Raw genomic sequence first — 19,870 nt, forward strand, 5'->3', positions numbered from 1 at the left:
CGTTAACGGACCAATCGTTCAGAAATTCAAAACTTTAAAAACTCATAGCGCTGAAAATACGATACATAATTTATTTATTTTTTAAATTGGGTTAGTTTAGTTTTTTTCAATAGTCTATTAACAAATATTTTTAAAACCACTTAACTTCCTCATTGATTTTTTTTAAAACAAATATTTGCGTTCTTATGATCTACACGTATATGATTTTTTTAAGGACTTTAACGAGTTGTAAATACCTTAGAAAATGGAAACCACGTTCTGGTAGAGCGGGGTTTGAACGACGGACCTCTGATCCGTGAGTCCGCGACACTAGCCACACAACAACAACCCGGTTTAAGAAGTGACTTCACAGTTGTTTATAAAAGTATTATTTTGGTATCAACTCTGAACAACTAAGCTAAATTTCATTATTTAAAGCATTATTTTTTCACTACTTAATCATATGAATAAATCTGCAACATGTAATGGCACATTAAACTGTTTTAAATACATTTTTTTCCTTAAATTTTAAGCCAAATCAAAATCAGTATTTATACAATCACTTTTTAAAGCTCCCTTGTGGTTTTATGTAACGGAAATGGCGCAATATAAGTTTTTTTTTATTATAAATAATGAAAAATTAGCGTTTTTATAATTTACCAAAATATTTAAATTTTAGTTACCATTTTTAATGAGTTGTAAATAACTCACTCTTACGAAATGGAAATCAAGTTGGAGTAGAGTGGGGTTCGAACCTCTGACCTCTGATCCGTGAATCCACAACACTAGCCACGGTACCACAACTCGAGTATATTATAGTTATCCATAATAGTAATACAATTTTTTTATTTTCAGAGGGTAAAGACGGTGCTTAGCTTACGAACTCCGGGCGTCACAGCAGCCTATATAGATCTGCATAATATGTATGTATTACATCTTTCTCTATCGGGTTTTCAATGTTTCCTTTTAACTTTCTAACTCTGATCTGATCTGAAAACTATAATTATCATATTTATTTCCATGTTTTGTCGATTTGCTGTATAAATGTTAATTACTTTATCGCTTTTCGATATAGGTATTATGTTTAGTCTGTGCTTATACATCCGTATTTTGAAGGGTTATTATTTGCGAATCTGGAAAAAAATATTTTAAATCATCCTCCTGTAAAATCGCGTTTGGTGGGTTATGATATGATAAGAAGAAGGTGTGAATATATCTCACCTTTAGGACGAAAACGTTGGTATTGTGACACCTTCGTATTCTTTCGTGGATTGTTTCATATTTTTTTAATTAAGCACCAAATTTTGAGTTTAAAATTATATAACAGGCTTTCAGCTATGAATCTATGAAAAAAAAGCGTAATAAAAATAAATTATTATAAATTTAAACAAGACATTTATTAAATGAGTCATTATTAAATTGAAAAAAAAACAAACAAACGCACTTTGATAAATAAGATAATGACTTAATTTTTATTAGGTTAGATCAGGTCACCAAACACATGTTATCTTTTAATCACGAAATGACATAAACGTAAATAAGTCACTAAGATTATCGATAATTTAAATAATAAAATGATATTAACTTAAATCGGAACGAAACAATCACAAAGTTAAATTGGTCGTTTTAATGTTTTTAAAAATATAGTAAACATGCCGTTTGTATCGGAATAAAATCGACGCAACCGGCTTTTGGTTACTATATGTTTGTCTGCGTTGCGTCCTTCACACAGCAATGTAAACACAACGCTAATTGCGTCGCTTCCGTACTGACACGGAATCTAAATTTTCTGGGTAATAATGTTACTGGTGTAACGGTTTTGTCCGATTCCCACCCGAACGTTGCGTTTTTTCAAATGCAGAAAGATGGATTATGTTCATTGAAGTCGTTTTATGATCTTAACTCATTTAAAGCTTTTTTTGAGTAAAGTCGTTTTCGTCCTAAAGGTGCGATATCATAGATAACCCTAACGGCTTTTTAAAATTATAAGTGAATGTTTAAAAAACATTGTTTGCCTGTTTTGCAGACTTCTCATGGACAAATCAAAACCGAACATTTTGTTTATATATTTTTTTAATCACTATACCCTTTGCGTTTCTGGCTACAATATTCTTATTTTATTTTATTTTCAATAAATTTAAAGATATATGTAAAATTTCCATGAGAAAGGAGGATTGTAGGAAGCAAAAAGAAAAAAATAACGGTTTACTTAAATACCCAGGCTGATGAAAATAGTTATAACTTTTAAAGGGTTTCTTTACCCTTTATCTGTCAGTACGGATTAAATCATTCTAGCCCGGTTTAACCACTTATAATATCATAAATATCGATAAAGGTGTACCAACGTCAAATAAATCTCTTTTTTTATTTTATCCCATCATAAAGCAGGTGTTGGGATTCTCACAGGGTCGAGTATATTCCAATTAACACTTCCGGTCTCCATCGATGGCGTCGAGATTCTAAATCAGATCAATGATTCCTTTAGCTAATTTTAATACGTAATATAGTGAAGCTTTTGCGCCTTCAAAGTACAAAGTTTATTTGAAAATGCCCATGTTATATCGCACAGGCTTACCTCTACTTTTGTAAACAGTATTGAAAAAAGACCTAACAACATCGTCCACGAACTATCAATATTTATTTATGGTTAGAAGGTACAAGAGGTTTGAAGCTCTGTATCAATATAATCAATAAATGTTCAAAATTTTATAAATGTTTGAAAATAAAGAAAGGAACAGTTTATTTTAACGAATTTAAATAAAATATGAAATGATTGATCATCACGACTCATGAAATAGTGTGATTTTTTTTCAAGGTTTATATAATAGCCTAAGTCAATAATTTTCATATTGGAAAGTATATTTCGTTTTTGAGTTTTTGTGGCTTGGTGGGATTTTAGTTTTAGTAAAAATATAACAAGTGAAATTTTTTTTAAGTTGTAAAAATGTCTAATTATACTATTTAATAAAAAAAAAAAAAAAGGAAAAAATTTCCACGTTATACTTATTTATAAAATAATGAAATACATTAAAAGTCCTCTTATGTATCTAAAATTGTAAAATCGATTTATATGCCGAGTCACTTAGTTCTGATTTTGATGTTTTTGAAAGGTATCATTTTTTTAGTTTATTCAGAAAAAATATAAGTATACGAGTATGTTACACAGTGTGAGAAGTGGCAACTTAAACCAGCTAATGACAGGTCATAAGCCCTGTAAATGCCTAGACTACCATATTCCCTTCTCAAAAATGTTTTCCCTGTCTGTTGCAACAATTTTAAATACGAGTATTATATTACAACGAAATACAGTTTTTTTTATATAAATTTAATACGTACATTTATATTAACGTTTCCCATTACGTTAAAGAAAAAACGATTCTTGTGTACATAAAGGGGAGGGGGGACGTCTTACAATAATATGTTTTCAAAAAAATATTTTTGATAAATAAATATTTTTAATATAAATTTAAAAGATATACAGTTGGTATTTTCAACGAGTATAAAAAATCATTTTCAATATAATTTTTGACTTATTTTTTAAATATGTTGTATTTTTGACTGCACTTTTTTTGTTCTTTTCATCAAAGAAAAATATTCCTCTGTAAGTATAATGATATTTTACTGTTGTTGTTTTTAATTTTGAGATTTAGATGTTACCAATAATTGTTCTGGGTTTCGTACTTTCGTTCCGTGACGTAGAAACACTACTTGTAAATGTTGTCTTTATCGATTTGAATTAAACAATTATTTTTAAACATCGATTTTATATCTACAATCCTGAATTTCTTTAACAATTCGACGTTTTTATTCAATATAGGTGGCCAATGATGATGGCTTATTTCCTATTTTTTATACTACATTTTTATATTATTATTTAATAGTGCAATATGAAGCATTCGATTGGAAAATTAGAACCATTTCCCGAAAAACATTTCATCAGGCAGATACAGCGCTCGACAAAGAATTCTAATAATGTACAAAGCACAGACATTGTAAAATAAGTGAAACAACGTTGTAATGAGATTCGTGTCTTCTTTCTACATCTACGTAAAAAAAAAAAAAACCGGCTCACGCAAATTGTTCTAAAAAATTATCAACACGCTACTACTAGTATTAACAGTGTTATAAAAAATATTCTCTAATCTCACAATAATATGCTTTATTCGAATTTCTATTTGTTTTATTTTTTATAAACGTACAGTTTTTCTGTAGTTAGATAACTTAATATCACTCAAAGAAAAATATTAAATGAAGCACAAACGAAACATTTTCCTCTATCATATTGTACCTACTACCTACTATTCCTAATTATTTATTAGTTTTCAACCTTCCCGGATCTTTCATTATGTATCGATCCAGTAAATCGTACTTACTGTTCTTGGTCATCCCTTTGTTTGTTATTATTCCGTTGTGATATTGTTTCTTTGTTGTTTATTTATTTAAATATATAAATACTTTATATTGGGTGGAGTGCATTTTAGTTAATTTTTCTTAGGTTAACCTTTTCTTTTATTTCTTTCTTATTTAATTTACATTATTTAGATCTTAATTTTAAGAGGTACTTTCAATTTTTTTTTCTGTAAATATGAATTGAAATTCTCGATTTACTTTGTTTTATTTTTTATCTTGTTTTGATTACATTATGCGCACATACAATTTAATTACATTTAAGTAAATGGCCATTCTTTTATTTTATTTGTATTATTTTTCTCTATTTTCCTACTTTAAAATCTATATATATTTTAAACCATTTTATCTGGTTTTGTTGAGTTTTTTTTTAAACTAGTTTTTAGTTCATTGGGAAGATTATTATAATTTTTTACACCTTTGATGACAGAGCTATTTTAACCATGACTTATGTGGAATTTAGCAATTTTAATATTATGTTGGTATCTGAGTGACTTATTCATTTATTTTCTTTTTTATTTAACTTCTTGTACATATTATACATTTTTACACTGGTGGGCTTATTTCCAAAAGGCAATTTCTTCCGACCACCTAGTAAAAAGTAAAATTTATCTTATTTAAGTTACTTAAACGTATTCGATAGAAAATGTGATAATAAAACAAAAAAGGTACAAAAATAGGAAAGCAATATTTCTATATAATTTAATTAAAATTAATACTAGTCTTCAATGGGAAAAGGGGATAAAGTGAGAGGAACGGAGGAGAGATTAAGGAAGAGAAAGGAGATGTTTCTTGAGGCGTAATTTATTTATTTATTAACGCCTTAAGAGCTTTTACATAATATACAGAGATAATAAACAAATACAAATATTTTTTTTAAATGAATACTAGTATTCAATTATTATTTTGAAAATTTAAAAATAATTAATTCTAAATATTGGTAAAAATTGTAACGAATGTATCTATATTTTGGCCATCCGTGTGTTTCTTACCGAGAATATTCTTGGCAACAGAGATTAATGTGCGAATTTGATTTTGAGATAAAATAAATATACACTTATTGGCCCGTTCGTTAGGCACATTGAAATAGATAGATTTGACATAATGAGGATCGTTTTTTCAAAACACGATATTCGTCCCGCATGGTGTTTTGTTTTTTATTTTAAATATTTTTAGCCAGTATTGAAACGTTCTCACCAAAACCCTTCTAAAAACCGGCTTAAAAAATATCAAAGTCGATAAATATCGTGTTTTGAAAAAACGATTGAATTGGATGCTAACGAAATATAAAAGAAAATTATTAACTCACAAGATTACCTTCAGGTTTAGTTGCAAGGTGTATTTTTTTAAAACAAAGATTGTTTACGCAATTTGACGCGAAACGGAAAAAAACCCTAATCTGTTCTGAAAAATTACGTTTCAAGCGAATGTCAAGTTTTGAAAAAACGGTCTTCAAATTAGAAACATCACAAAAATTGTTTACAACTTCATACAAAAAAAAAGATCAGAAATTATTCTTCTATCACTAATTTTATGTAAATTCAATGTATGAAATATAATATTGTAATAAAAACAACTTTGTTTTTAACCACTTTTTAAAATATTTTTCGACCGTATACCTTGATAAAAAAGCTTGTATAGCTTTGAAACCGGTCAATGTGGTTTAAAAAAAAAAGTGTTTTAAAACGAAGATGTTCTTTATGTATTAGTGGTACAATTATAAAAAAATATAAATATTGTAGTTTGAGTTTGTTCTCACTTAATATTTACGAAATAATATAAAATTTATTAACCGGAGAAATTTATGTTGTATGTCGTCAATTTTGTTACGATGGGTTCAATAGATCTTCACAGGTCGCAGTGACGTCAGGAGCTTGAATAGCACTGACCCCCACCTCTAAGAATGGGTAGCAAAGGGAGGTGACCAAATTGAAGCAATATAATTTAAACAAAGATACACTAAAAATATTAGTAAGAGAAGTAAGAGGAATTATGGCTGGATTTCATCAGTATGACGATCAATTTTATGTTTTTTTATTTAAATTATATTTATACAAAGCTCTACAAAATAACTTCATGTCCATTAATAAAAAAAACCACATTAATAGTCGTTATTATACCGTGTAAACCAATTTCCCATTATGGGTATTTATTGACTGCATGACTGAAATAATTCCTAATTGAGAGATCAATTGCATTTAGCGTTTCCCCTTCATTAATGATAATAATAATATTTCAGTATTTATTTACCTGCATTGGAATGCGATTTTAGCGCTAATTAATAAATATTATGTTAATTAACAAACCAACACGTTCGCGTGCTAACTACCGTTTGTGTATGAAAATCTTCGTAGGTCTGATAAAAAACCGAAAGTCGTGGAAGCCTCACGCACTCGTATCAAATATCACCAGCCGTGTGTTAAGATATTCTGACGCGCACGAGCAGATATACGTGACACATCAAACTTTCTCCAGAGACGAAGATTCCAGAAATACTAAAATTTACCGCATTTTACTTCATTGTTATTTTTTATTACATGCGAAATTGATTATCATATTCTATGTAAAATGCTATTGCTAATGCTAAATCTTCAATGACTATATTTGTATTTTTGATCATTATTCCCCTTTGGTGCATAAAACACTGCATTGGTTAACCAAATGGGTCGTATTTCGATCATTTGTTACATAAAGGTAAAGTTATCACTTTTAAGCATCAGGATACATTAAGTCAATCAATATTTCACGTCCGTCCTGCCAGAAATCGAACCGAGGTCCTGAAGAACGGTAGGCGAATGCGCCAATTACTTCACAACGAGACGGACTATCTCCACTCGATTTCCTTATTTAGGATTTTTACCCGAGGACATTCATCGAGTCGAAAACACTCGTTCAGGGTTCTGGATTTATTTCACACACAAAACTGTATTTTTGATCCGCCTGGACATGGAGAACATGTTTACGTCTGGTAAAAGCCGAAAACCTTCGTTCGAGCTGGCTACGCTTTTCTCGAGATAATGTTTTATTTTCTCTTATTATTCAGATTTTATTTTTTAGGCTTACTCGAGTATTCTTAAGAGCCTCCTTTCTTAGAAGGTCGGCTCGGAGCGCAGGATTTGAACAACAGAGACTAGTCAAAATTCACAATAAGCTTTACCAGCCTGTTTATGTTTCAACCCCTATATTTCTTAAATAAGAATGTTTAATTCTACGTAAAAGTGTAATATGGAAACGGATGTTTTCTTGAACATAATGTTAATTGAAAGTAGCAGAAAAAAATCTTACAAATTAAATGAAATAAGTGAAATCACAAGTAGAAGTAAAAGCCAAAATTAAAAAATCTGTATTTACAAAAAAACAGTGGCGCTTAGTCGAAAAAACAAAATGAAAGTGTTTTTTTCATTAGCCTGCTTTGGCCTCATTCTTCCATCTGTTGTTTGTGAAGTAAAATAAAAAACCTGAATTATGGTATAACGGCGGCCTCCGTGGCGTAATGGCTAAGACGCTTGGCTCACGCACGGAAGGCCGCGAGTTCGATTTCCTGCAAGACACGAAAATTTAATGTGATTTTCTCAAGCCTGAGAGTTCTGTGCTATAATTCACCATTGTTATTTGGTTTTCCTGGCCTTTTGTGATGCAAATTTTTTTTTATTCCAAATTACTTTACATATGTCCAGCACGATGAGATTTGGACATATTAAAAATATAGTTTTTTAACCAATAGAGGATTGAAACCAAAGAGATATTATTTTTGGCAGTTTATTTATTAAACACTAAATATACATGTAAGGACAGGCATATTGCCTTAAGGCAATTTCTTCCTACCTCCCTAAACCGTTCAGTTTGAGAAAATAAGTATATGGATATATTCAAGTTATTAATATACACCGCAAGACAAAAAAAATTACGAGTTTACCTGCTACCGCGCCCCTTGACTTTACTGAACCCTTTTTCTAAGAAATCCTTTATCGATACCTCTTTCTTTTGTTTAATAAATTAAGGACACTATGTGTCACCTTTCTACAATATTTACATTTTAAAATGTCTCAACAGTCTTGTTTTACCCGCGTTTGAGTGAACATAACACAACAATCATGGAAAGTGCAAAGCAAATGTCGATTGCGATAAAATCCAAAATAATCACATTGTCGCAAGAAAACATATCTAATTGTGAAATATCTCGTCGAGTTGGGTATTCAGAAGGTGCAGTGAGGTTTTTATTTAAAAAAATCCAAGAAACTGGATCCATAGAACGGAAAAAAGGAAGCGGACGGGGGCGCGTGACATCTGCCCGAGATGATCGCTTAATAAAAAAAATTGTTATGCGCGATCGATTTTTAACGGCACCTGAAATACACGCAGAGGTGCAGTCTACCAGCACATCAACATTTTCAGTAAAAACAGTGTCCAGGCGGCTGTTGGAGCATGGTTTCCAAGCACGGAGTCCCGCAAAGAAACCATTACTCACGGACAAAATGAAGAAGGCTAGACTGGATTGGGCGAAAGAGCACCAGAATTGGACCTTGGAGGATTGGCAAAATGTTGTTTTCTCTGATGAATCAAAATTCAACCTTTTTGGTCCAGACGGCAGAAAGATAGTTCGACGAAAACGTGGGGAAAGATATCATCCGTCGTGCGTCACTCGAACCGTTAAACATTCACCCTACGTGATGATTTGGGGGTGCATGACAGCATACGGTTTAGGACCTCTAAATTTTGTACAGGGTACGATGAATGCCATTCAGTACAAAAAAGTGTTAAAAAAACATATTATTCCAACAATCGAGGACATTACGCAGTATACCGCGGACCCAATTTTTCAGGACGATTCTGCGCCGTGCCATAGAGCCCGCACTGTGAGTACAAATATATATATTTTTAAATGCATTTTGTGACCACATGATAAATAATTTATTGTTTTTTTATAGATCAATGAATTCAAGGAGAAAATTGGCTTAAAATCGTTGACGTGGCCCGGGAATAGCCCTGATTTGAACCCGATAGAAAATTTATGGGCGATTATGAAAAAAAAAGTCGGGAAAAAAAAATCAAAAAACATTGAGGAATTAAAAAAAAACTTAATTCAAGTTTGGGAAGAAGAAATAACATCAGAAATTTTAGATTCGCTTTACGCTTCTCTAAATAATAGAATTTTACATGTTATAAAAAATAAAGGTGAATTCACTAAGTACTAAATATTTTTAAATGTTATAAATATGTTTAAATGTAAAATACTTTAATTTAAAATAAAGCGATAAGAACCTACTTCTTAAATATGAATTAAAAAATAACATGTCTTTTATTATTCCATCACAAACACTCGACCATAAATGAACCGTTATGGGTCTCTAAGGTTCGGGTAATCTGATACCTGATATATAATGGCAATTTCTAAGTACAATTCATGAGTAAGATTTTTTATTTTAACCTTGAAATAACGAGTAGTCATCACATATGTCAAACAATATAAAAAAAACTAATTAAATATCAAGAATAATTCATTATATGTCAATTTTAGTTTTTTTTGAGAACTCGTAAATTTATTTGTCTTGCGGTGTAGAATCTTATAAGTTTATACAAAATCTCAAACAAAAATTAAAATTAAAACTTACTCTTTACTATGAAGAGCGGATGGGGTATGGGAAGGAAAGAAGGAGAAAGGAAAAACTAAAATATTTTGAAGTTGATAATGTTTTTGTAAATTAGCTATATTTCACGATGCTAATGCTAATGATGTTATTACTAGATTCTAGTTTTGCTTCAGTGTTCCCTCCTTCCACGGAAGATGACTGTATCGTCCAACAAGCGGACCATGGGACGTAGACCGGTCATATTTCCGCTCCACTGTCTTAAACTAGGTACTCTGGTCTCATCGTCCATTAGAGACAGTGACCTGATATTAATATCGTAGAAGGAACATTCAGAAACTCTAACAAATTGTCTAGGTATTGTCAAAAGAAAAACAGTAAAATAGATCTCGAAAATGCCACACAAATTTTTCAAATTTTAAAAACATTAATACCATCAAAACTCTTAATTGCTCACTAGTTCGACCCCATCTAGAATACGCTTCTCCTATTTGGTCTCCATTCTACAGGACTCATATTGACCATATCGAGTCTGTCCAACGCCGTTTTCTAAGAAAAGTCGCATGGTTGCTCGGATTACAAAGGGGTAATTATTATCATTTTGAAATAGATCGTGAGACGAGGACGACTAAGGAAGACGTGGCATGATCAGATAAACCAAAATCTTAAGTTTGGTCATGTCAAAAGCAGACAGAACCGAAGGGCATGTATGACAAGATGTATGAATGTGGAAGAAGCTAGGAATGTATGGCAGGATAGACGTGTGTGGCGGTCCATTCTCTCTACCTGGCGTGATGGCAGTAGTAGTAGTAGTTGAAATAGAGCAATCTCTTAATCGGTCACCATTGGAGAAACGTAGAACCTTATATGCATTTTCAAAATACTTAAAGCCATAAGTAATGTCCCATCTCTGTTGAAATCAATTTCTTTTCATGTTCCTAACCATGTCACCAGAAGTCAAAATCTGCTATTTATTACATCTTCTAAGAACAACTTTTGTTTTTATTCCCCAATGTCCAGAATGTGTAGATTAGTCAATTCACCACACGACTTAAAATTCTTTGGGATAGAACTTCCGGCTTTTCGTGGATCCCTTCGCGACTAAAACAGTGTGGGATGAAGTTGGATGGCATGGTAAACCATGCCATGGTAAACCATAGTAAACCATGCCATCCATCGAGTTAAAACTCGAAGTCTTATGTCTTTCGTTTTTATGAATATATTGTAAACCATTATTGTATTGCCCTTGTTTGTCTTTGCTACATAGTTTTATGTTCTTTTTGTTCAGTTTCTTGTATTCGTGTTTCTTCATGTAACTGTTGTAATTAAGTTAGGCCGTATATTTAATAAATATATAAATAAAGTGGATGGACTCGCTAACCTCCGTTAAAGACTCTCGGTCCACGGAAAATGACAAGAAGACAAAATAGGATGAGATTCATTAGTGAATTATACCTTGATAAAGAAGCTTGTGTAGCTTTAAAACCGGTTGGTAGAAAAAAATATCAATTATTAGTGGAAAACAAAGTTGTTTTTATTGTTATTATAATTTATAATGAATAATCGCAAAGTTAGTGCTTCAAATATAAATTTTATATTTAAACTATATAGAATATAGTCTCTGGCGCTGATGGAATACATTATGATACATTTCCTTTCACTCCTTAACTTTTTATTTTTATCTTAATTTTTTTTTCTTGCACGCTGAAGTTGAATTTTTTTTATAAAAATAAATACATGCGTTCTTATAATTCACCCAAATATTGAATTTTTAGGGCCACTTTCAACGAGTTGTAAAAAACTCACAATCAGAAAATGGGAATCAAGTTGGGGTAGAGTGGGATTCAAACCACGGATCTTCGAGCTGTGAGTCTGAAACACTAGCCACGGGACCGCAACCCGATTAAAATGTTTATGTTTTTTTTCTATGTTTGCCACTGATTTTTTGTTCATCTTGTTTATTATACACAATTACCTAGTGTTTTGTTTTTATTATTATATTTTTTATTCTGGTTTAACGGATAAATCGTCGATTTTTTTTTTCAAATATTACACCGTTTGCACTCTGCTTTTGAAATAAACTTGATTTTATTAAATGTATTTGTTTTTTGTCCACCTTATTTTTACATTAAACTTACCCGTGTAGTAAAATTATAACTATTTAAAATTATTACATTACCCTCTTCTTTCTGAAGCGGGTTAATATTGTATAATTTATATGGCTAAATAACCAGATGATGCAGAGCCCATTGATTTTATATTAAATTTCCACACAAAATTCTAATTGATTTGTATTGTTTTTGTTATATTATTCTGTTCGGGTGATATTAAATTTATTGTACCAAAAAAAGGTAAAATCAGGAAATTATTAACGATCCCTTTCAGTAGCTTGTTTATTTTGAATATCAATACCTTGCAAGAAAATGAATATCTGGATCAAGGTATAGTCTAAATCATATTACAGCAATAAAGGAGGCTGTAAAAATAGGGTAGGGTAGGAAAAAAATGAGGGAGGGAGTTGAAAACACAATAAATCTCCCACTTGCTATTTCTCTTTTCTCCTATTTCTTGCTCTTTCTTTCCCAATCTATAATTTCATTCCATTGTAATTCATTTGCTCCACACATCGTTATTGTAAATAAAAAAATCGTAATTATTTATGTTGCATTGTTCTTGAATATCATTTCCAAAAGATAAATATTCATCGTTATTTCCCTATCCGCACCCAGTGGTACATAGGGTACTGCATTGATCTCCAATTGTAATGGATCCGGATAGTTTTTGTTTCATGGAAGGTACGGTGATAAGTCTTACGCCAGCCCAGGGTCATTAAAATATTGCAGCGTGAAAACGCTTTTTAAGCAAATATTTATAATTGACTCTTCCGGGAATCAAACCCAGTACCTCGAGCATGGTAGGCGAACGCCACTAGGCCACAGGCAATAGTCACCTGGTCGAAAATACTCGTCTAGAATTCTGGTTCTTTTTCATACACAGAACTGTATTCTTAACCCTCCTGGACACAGATGGATATTAGAATCTCCTAATATAAACATTTTGAAAAAAAAATTTTTTCGCCGTAACGACAACAATATTAACGATAGAATATTGTTCTTTACAGCAATGCCAAAATTTAGTTTCTCTACAGATGTCATCTTTCGTCTTTCTTTCATACATCAAAGGACCAGATTGAGTGCGTTTTGAAACGCATTCTAACTGTTGAATTTTTTTTATTTTGTCGCTGACCTTAAAATACCGGCTTCAGCAAATATAATCTTATGAATTTTAATCTCCGCTATTTAGAGGTTACCGACGCGTGGGCATGGGTTGTGTGAAGATTAAGTTGTAAATTTGATTACAATGTATAACAACACGTGCGGGAATTTCGACCAGTGTTGTTTATCCGACCCTCGAAACTGGTAGAAATTTCCAACTAAATAGCTTAAATATTGTTTCACTTCGAGCATTCTCTTGATAGTTGGCAGGTCACGTGCTAATGAGTGAAAGGTTTGCCATTTCAGACTGTAGACTGCATCCACCTCTGGCACCGGTTGCATTTATACCATCCTTAATATCGAGGGTTAATCCTTACCTCGTGCAACACCTGTCGGCAAAATGCTACCACGGCATAAAAGTTACTAGACTTCTGCAGGGCAGTCGTATCAGCTCTCGCAACTATTCGACTCGCGTCCAGGAAACTAGATAATCGCGGTGCGGCATCAGAACAAAGTGTTATGAGACACGACTTGCCTTCAGGTTCCAGCTGCCATTTAAAGGCTACCTAGTGAAATCTAAAATCGCTCTAAATGCTTAATTATTGTTATGTCTTGCTCGAACGGTAAATATTTTCGAAACGCTGCATATTATATCAAATTCCAGAGCTATTTTAGATATGTAAATGTATATCTGCGGTGCTTTTCTGAACCGCTCTCGCAATCGTAGAAAACACTTTTATCTCGTGTATTGAGATACTAAATACGCCATATAAAAGTGTTTTCTACGGCCGCGAGACCGCTTAGAATATCACCCGTGATATGTGTAATAGATTTCTCTTTGGAAATAATCATTTTTTTTTACAATGTACGTGTATCAGGGCCGCGATTATAAACGGCTGACTTCATCGGTATATACTGAGACAGTATAAACTAATATCGATATTTATGTACGAAAGTGTGTATATTTGTATGAATATTCAAAATACCTTCGTCGGTAACCGGTAATTGAACATGTTTAGAAAAAAAAAGTACTATTTTTCATGCAGGAAACTTATTTTTACTTTGTAGATAAAATTGAAGATAATTTTTTACTTCCCATCAGAATACGTACCCAGGGCCCCGATTACAGTGGGAAGTTAATAGAGTTACTTTCGACTGTCTATAAAGAAAAACCGATATGTGTGTATGAAAATGAGTATATTTGCATGAACGTTTAAAGTATCTTCGTCGGTAACTGGAACATGAACTTGTTTAGAAAAAAAAATGAATGCATATTCTGCTTTTCATACAGAAAATTTAATTTTACTTTATACATAAAATGTAATCGGGGCCCAGAAACATTAAATTGGCTTCTCAAACTATTGTTTTGTCTTCAGTATAGTTGATATGAAATTTTCTTGCTTTTTTTAAAAAATTATTTCTTTTTATTACATTATTTTACTTATAAAACATACATGTATATATTGTATATGTAAGGATGATGAAAAAGAACGTCACCTTGATAAATAACATCATGTTTCCACACTGTTTAATTTGTTTTTTTTTCTTATTTTTCTTCTTTCATTAATTTTATTAAAATACGCACATTTATGCGAGTGGAGTTAAATCATTTTTATTCTACCTGCTACATCACAAACAATGCTTAAAACATACTAATTACTTACGTTCGAAGAACATCAAGAAATTTCGATATTCGTGTTAAAGAACATTCAGGTGGCTTTACAATAACAATTTCTCCGAATTCGCAAATCACCTAATCAATTTTAATCATGACTGTAATAAAGATGCAGGGGTTAAAATCTTACATACAAATAATAAAGGGTTAAAATGAAATAGTATGGAAATATATCACTTTGATCAACAATAATTAAACAACCTTTCAATATAGGTCATTATACGATGTTCCATTGTAATGGTCACCGTATACCTATTAAACTCATGTCCCTCCCCTCATCCCCTCCCTCTTTTTTCAACTATTTCTCCCACAGCAAAAAATATTTTCATAACCTAATCAGTGCAGGTTAACGAAGTTAGTCGTAAACTTTATATCAGTTTGCACTTACTTAAAATATTACAGAATTTCTTGCCAATTAATGTTAAGCAAACATTAGTCCAGAGCTTACTTCTTCCACTCCTTGACTATGCGGATGTATGTTATCCAGATGCTAACTCTGAATTACTTGATAAGTTAGAAGGATTGCGGAATATTTGTATTCGTTATATCTTTAATCTTCGCATATTTGACCACATAACCGAGTATCGCACGCAACTACACTGGCTCAGTATCAGGCATAGAAGAAACATTCACATTCTATCACTTCTTCACAATATTTTTAATAATCCCACTTCGCCTGTTTATCTGAGAGAGCTCTTCCAGCCTCTTTCACAACACGGACTATCTCTTCGTTCTAGTAACGAGCGAATTCTTTTAATACCCTGTCATCGCTCTAATTTTCTTGCCTCCTCTTTCACAGAAGAAGCCGCTTGATTGTGGTATAATAACCCACTAATAAGACGCCCCCTTCTTTATTTACATTTAAGTCAAGATTGAAATGTCACTATCTAAATATTTAAATCGTTCCCTTATCCTTCTTCTTTCCTTCCCATCCCCTATCCTCTCTTCATAGTATAGTGTTAATTTTTTTATATATTTTTATTTTGTTAATTTTTGTATAAAATTGTAAAATTCAATATGTCCATGTATTTGTAATTTTCTCAAACTGAACGGTTCGGGTAGGTAGGAAGAAATTGCCTTAAGGCAATATGCCCGCCCTTATATGTAAATGTATTGTGTATGTATATAAAGTGTTAAATAAATGATTAAATGCATGTAAGGGTTGCTTATTAAAATGCATGTCGTGTTGGATTTATATTTTTGTGCAACAAATATGGTGAAGGTGTATCGTGGGTTTTGCATGTTGGTTTAATCGGTGTCCTGACGTAGAGACGGGCACGTCTCGAAACCGGTAGATATAGAAAAGTCGATAAGTAGTTATATACAAATATTTTATAACATTTAATATATTAATTGTAACTAAATGTCTCGATGTAAATATTAAGGTGTCGATATAAGGCCTATAATATTGTTTTTATAATTGAAATACTCTCCAAACGTTCAATAAATCATTGGTAATCAATAAATAATTTATTGTTTGGAGAGTATACTCAACTACTCAATACTCAGTTATTGAGAAAAGTCGTGATACGAATTAAAAATACATATAAAATTGGCCACATGAATAAATGATCTTAGCTGTAGTCTTAAAACAATGCATTGTATTTGAAATTTTTGCTAGAAAAATACCAAAGACATTCTGACATTATGATTTTTCGTTAAATATTTTTTTTTCTCATTTATTATACACATTCTGAGTTTATTATTTTTTGACAATTAGGGATAAAATTTACGACTTAGTAATATTTACAGTGCATGTTGCGTGTTCGCGGCTTATCCTTTAGCTATCTGCACCATAGGTACACATAACATACGAATGTAATGTTGTGTACACATCTGCTAAAATTATCATTCTGCTGAATGCGGCCGGTTAGGAATTAAGCTTCTACTATTTGCATTCTTCCACGTCACGTCATCCAGGATTAATGTTGCTGCATTTGGAATTCTACTTTTGTGCATCATTAGAACTGGTAATGAAATGTAAACGGTCATGACATGACCTCTGGGCAACCTTATTTTGTTACGTAAGCAATAATTTATTTTGATATAATCGAAGTATTCTTCTGCTGTCTGCACTAACTCGGGTTGTTGTCGGAGTGACAAGTATTCTTGTTTTTTATGCATATTGTGGACAAATATTTTCATATATAACTTTGGAAAAGAAGATTTAAAAAAAATATGTCACTAGGAAAACGCGACATGTTTGGCATTGATGGTTGTAACGTCAAGATTCGTGACGACGTTGTATAATTTTTTTAATGTTTTGTACCAAAGCTAAAAATGAACATGAACCGTTTTTTCTACCTACCGGTTTCAAAGCAACACAAGCTAATTTACTAATGAATCTTATCCTATTTTATTTTTGTTTACTTAATATTAAATCTAACCATATGGATCTAATAAGCCTCTTTGTCATGTTGTTCTTGTAAAGATGGAAGGTGTGGAGTGAGATGGATACGATCTTTAAAACTAGACAGGAATGGGCTAAAGGAAATATTCAACAATGTTTGAGTATGTCCAAATGCTTGCAAACTGGCTGGATTTCATTATTAGTTGGAGTTGTTTATATTTAAATTTGTTGCAACAGAGAGGGAAAACATTATTGAGAAGGGAATATGGAAGTCTAGACTTTTAATAAATTTAAAGGAAATATTGTTCATTTGGCCTTTTTAATTTTTAAGACTTCTATGTTTCAATCAAGTGTATTTGTTAAAATTATGATTATTTTCTATAAGATGGTGTGCGAATTCAGAAATATCATTATTATTTAGGAACCTCAAGTGTCCTTTTACTCTAATATTAAAGTTTCTTTTAGTTTTTCCAATGTAGAATTGAATCGCTATGGTTAAAAACAATGTTATTTTATGTTTATTTTATTACAATGAATAGTATTTATCAATTAATGTTATAAATCAAGACGTTTTAATTTCTTCTATCAAACGATTTAATCGATTCGCTATTTATTTTCTGCATTCAGAGAGATAAGCATGAAAAACTATATTTTTACAGTTTTTCTACTATTTTACATTTTAATTTATTTATCTATATCGTATTTTTATTGTATTTTTTGACATATATAAATTTTTATTTTGTATGTTGATGTGTCATTAAATTTATAAATGTATTGATTAAGGTATAGAAGAGTCCCGACTTTACACGGAATTTCCTAACAAGTTGGAACGTAATAAAATATAATGGTGCTATAATAGAATTGTGTATTGTGCATATTAAAAAATAAAAAATTTTGTTCTCCCATAAGATTCGATTTGTGATATTTTTTTAATATTTTGGATATACATACTACGGTTGTGAGATTAATATATCTCGCAATTTTTTAAATTGTGTATTTTGTGTATTTTTTAAAATTGTGCAGTGTGTGTCTGCATTTTGTAAGTAGCAATTGTATTTTTTCGAAAATTAGGACTGCTTAAAATAAAAGCAAATAATGCGCACATGTCAGTGCAGTCTAATTTCTTTGACTCGTAATAATTACTGCTCCTTTTGAGTCAAGTAACACGCATGGGATAAGCTAAAATAAACTGCAGTTTCTGTAAAGTATGTGTTAATTAGTTGCCAACAAAACAACCATAACTGGCCTTTACGAAGACAATGCCTGTACGATGTGTATCCTTTTATACATAAACCCATAAATTTCCTTTTGTACGCACCGCATAGTATTTTGTACCATAGTAAATACCAGGCAGAACCATGTAACGAGTAACTAATGAATTATTCTGAACACGTTTCAGACAAATGTAAATGTTACCTATTTGAAGCTGGACATTAGGTGACCTTTTAATACTAATAACATAAAAATTATTTAAAAAAATATTATTCAAATTATTAACTAGAATTATAACCACCTATCTGATTTTATCGTAGCCGATTAAAATGGCTCAAAATTAGACAACGGAGAGACTTACACCCTCTCATTTCTGTGTAATGTACTACGTAGCAGGAGCGAATCGTCCAAATAAGCGATTATGCACAGTTTACCTTTATATTTTACTTTTGATAATAATGTATTATGATACTATGTTTATATTAATTGTCATTTATTATAAATCACCACCACTGTTTATATTTTCCTACAAAAAAATATCTTTAAAGTGCGCCAAGCGCCCAGTTCGTTTTCAGTGAACGATGAAACTAGCCGATTACCTCAGCTTATTATACAATAAATAAAAATATATTTTAAAAAATAGTGGAAATATCTGCTAAATGTCATTGTGGTATTTTCTAATGAACTTTTGTACAAGTGTTGTATTGAAATAGTATAGAATAAAGCTACGTTTATCGCGAAGTTAATAATAATTGTTTTTTGAGTTGACTTTCAGAGAACCACATAAAAAATAGCCATTAAATTACTCATAACATTTTTTATTTTATTTTGTTTATTTAAAACTGCAAGTACAGAGAATAAATACTTTGACGGACTTATTTCTAAAAGCAATATCTTCCAGTTAACCAAAAAATAGACCGATTAAAATAAGAGTTGTTCAAATTTTTTTACTAAAAAACCATAAATATATATCAAAAGTATGTTTTTTAATTGGGAGATAAGGCAAGGCTTGCACATGTTTTTTTATTTTTTTTTATGTACATTATGTGTTACATTTTTAATGATGAGGAATGTGGAACCAGATAATGAGTTTAGAAAGGAAAAAGAAAATGGAACCAAGGAAAGAAAAAGGGGTAAAAATATATTTTTTTAATAGATTTAATAATTTGAATAATATTTTTATATTTTTATATTTTTATAAGATTAAATAGGTTTAGTAAGTTCAGGGAGTTCAGGATTCTGAGGATATATTATAATAACGTTTCTTGCATTTCTTAAAGGTGGTTAGAGAATTAGATTACCTAGTGGCTGTACATTACCTATAAAACCACCCCTCGCCACTGCTACATAGTCTTAACCTCGGGAATAACGCTATAGAGCCGCCAATACAGACAAAAATCATTCTAGGATTATTAACTATTAATATAATTATTATATATATAAT

General features: G+C 31.2%; 1 long non-coding RNA gene across 1 annotated transcript in view; it reads left to right on the plus strand.

Annotated features, from left to right (window-relative positions):
- Window positions 1–19,870, plus strand: part of LOC148281491 (uncharacterized) — a 178,439-nt gene that overhangs the window by 47,566 nt on the left and 111,003 nt on the right. The window contains exon 3 of the long non-coding RNA XR_015822345.1: window positions 835–902. This is a non-coding gene — a long non-coding RNA (uncharacterized LOC148281491). The remainder of the gene's footprint in view (window positions 1–834; window positions 903–19,870) is intronic.

This window comes from Micrasema longulum, unplaced genomic scaffold, assembly GCF_059751315.1.
Source record: "Micrasema longulum isolate JH-2025_06_02 unplaced genomic scaffold, ASM5975131v1 h1tg000453l, whole genome shotgun sequence".
NCBI classification, from domain to species: Eukaryota; Metazoa; Arthropoda; class Insecta; order Trichoptera; family Brachycentridae; genus Micrasema; species Micrasema longulum.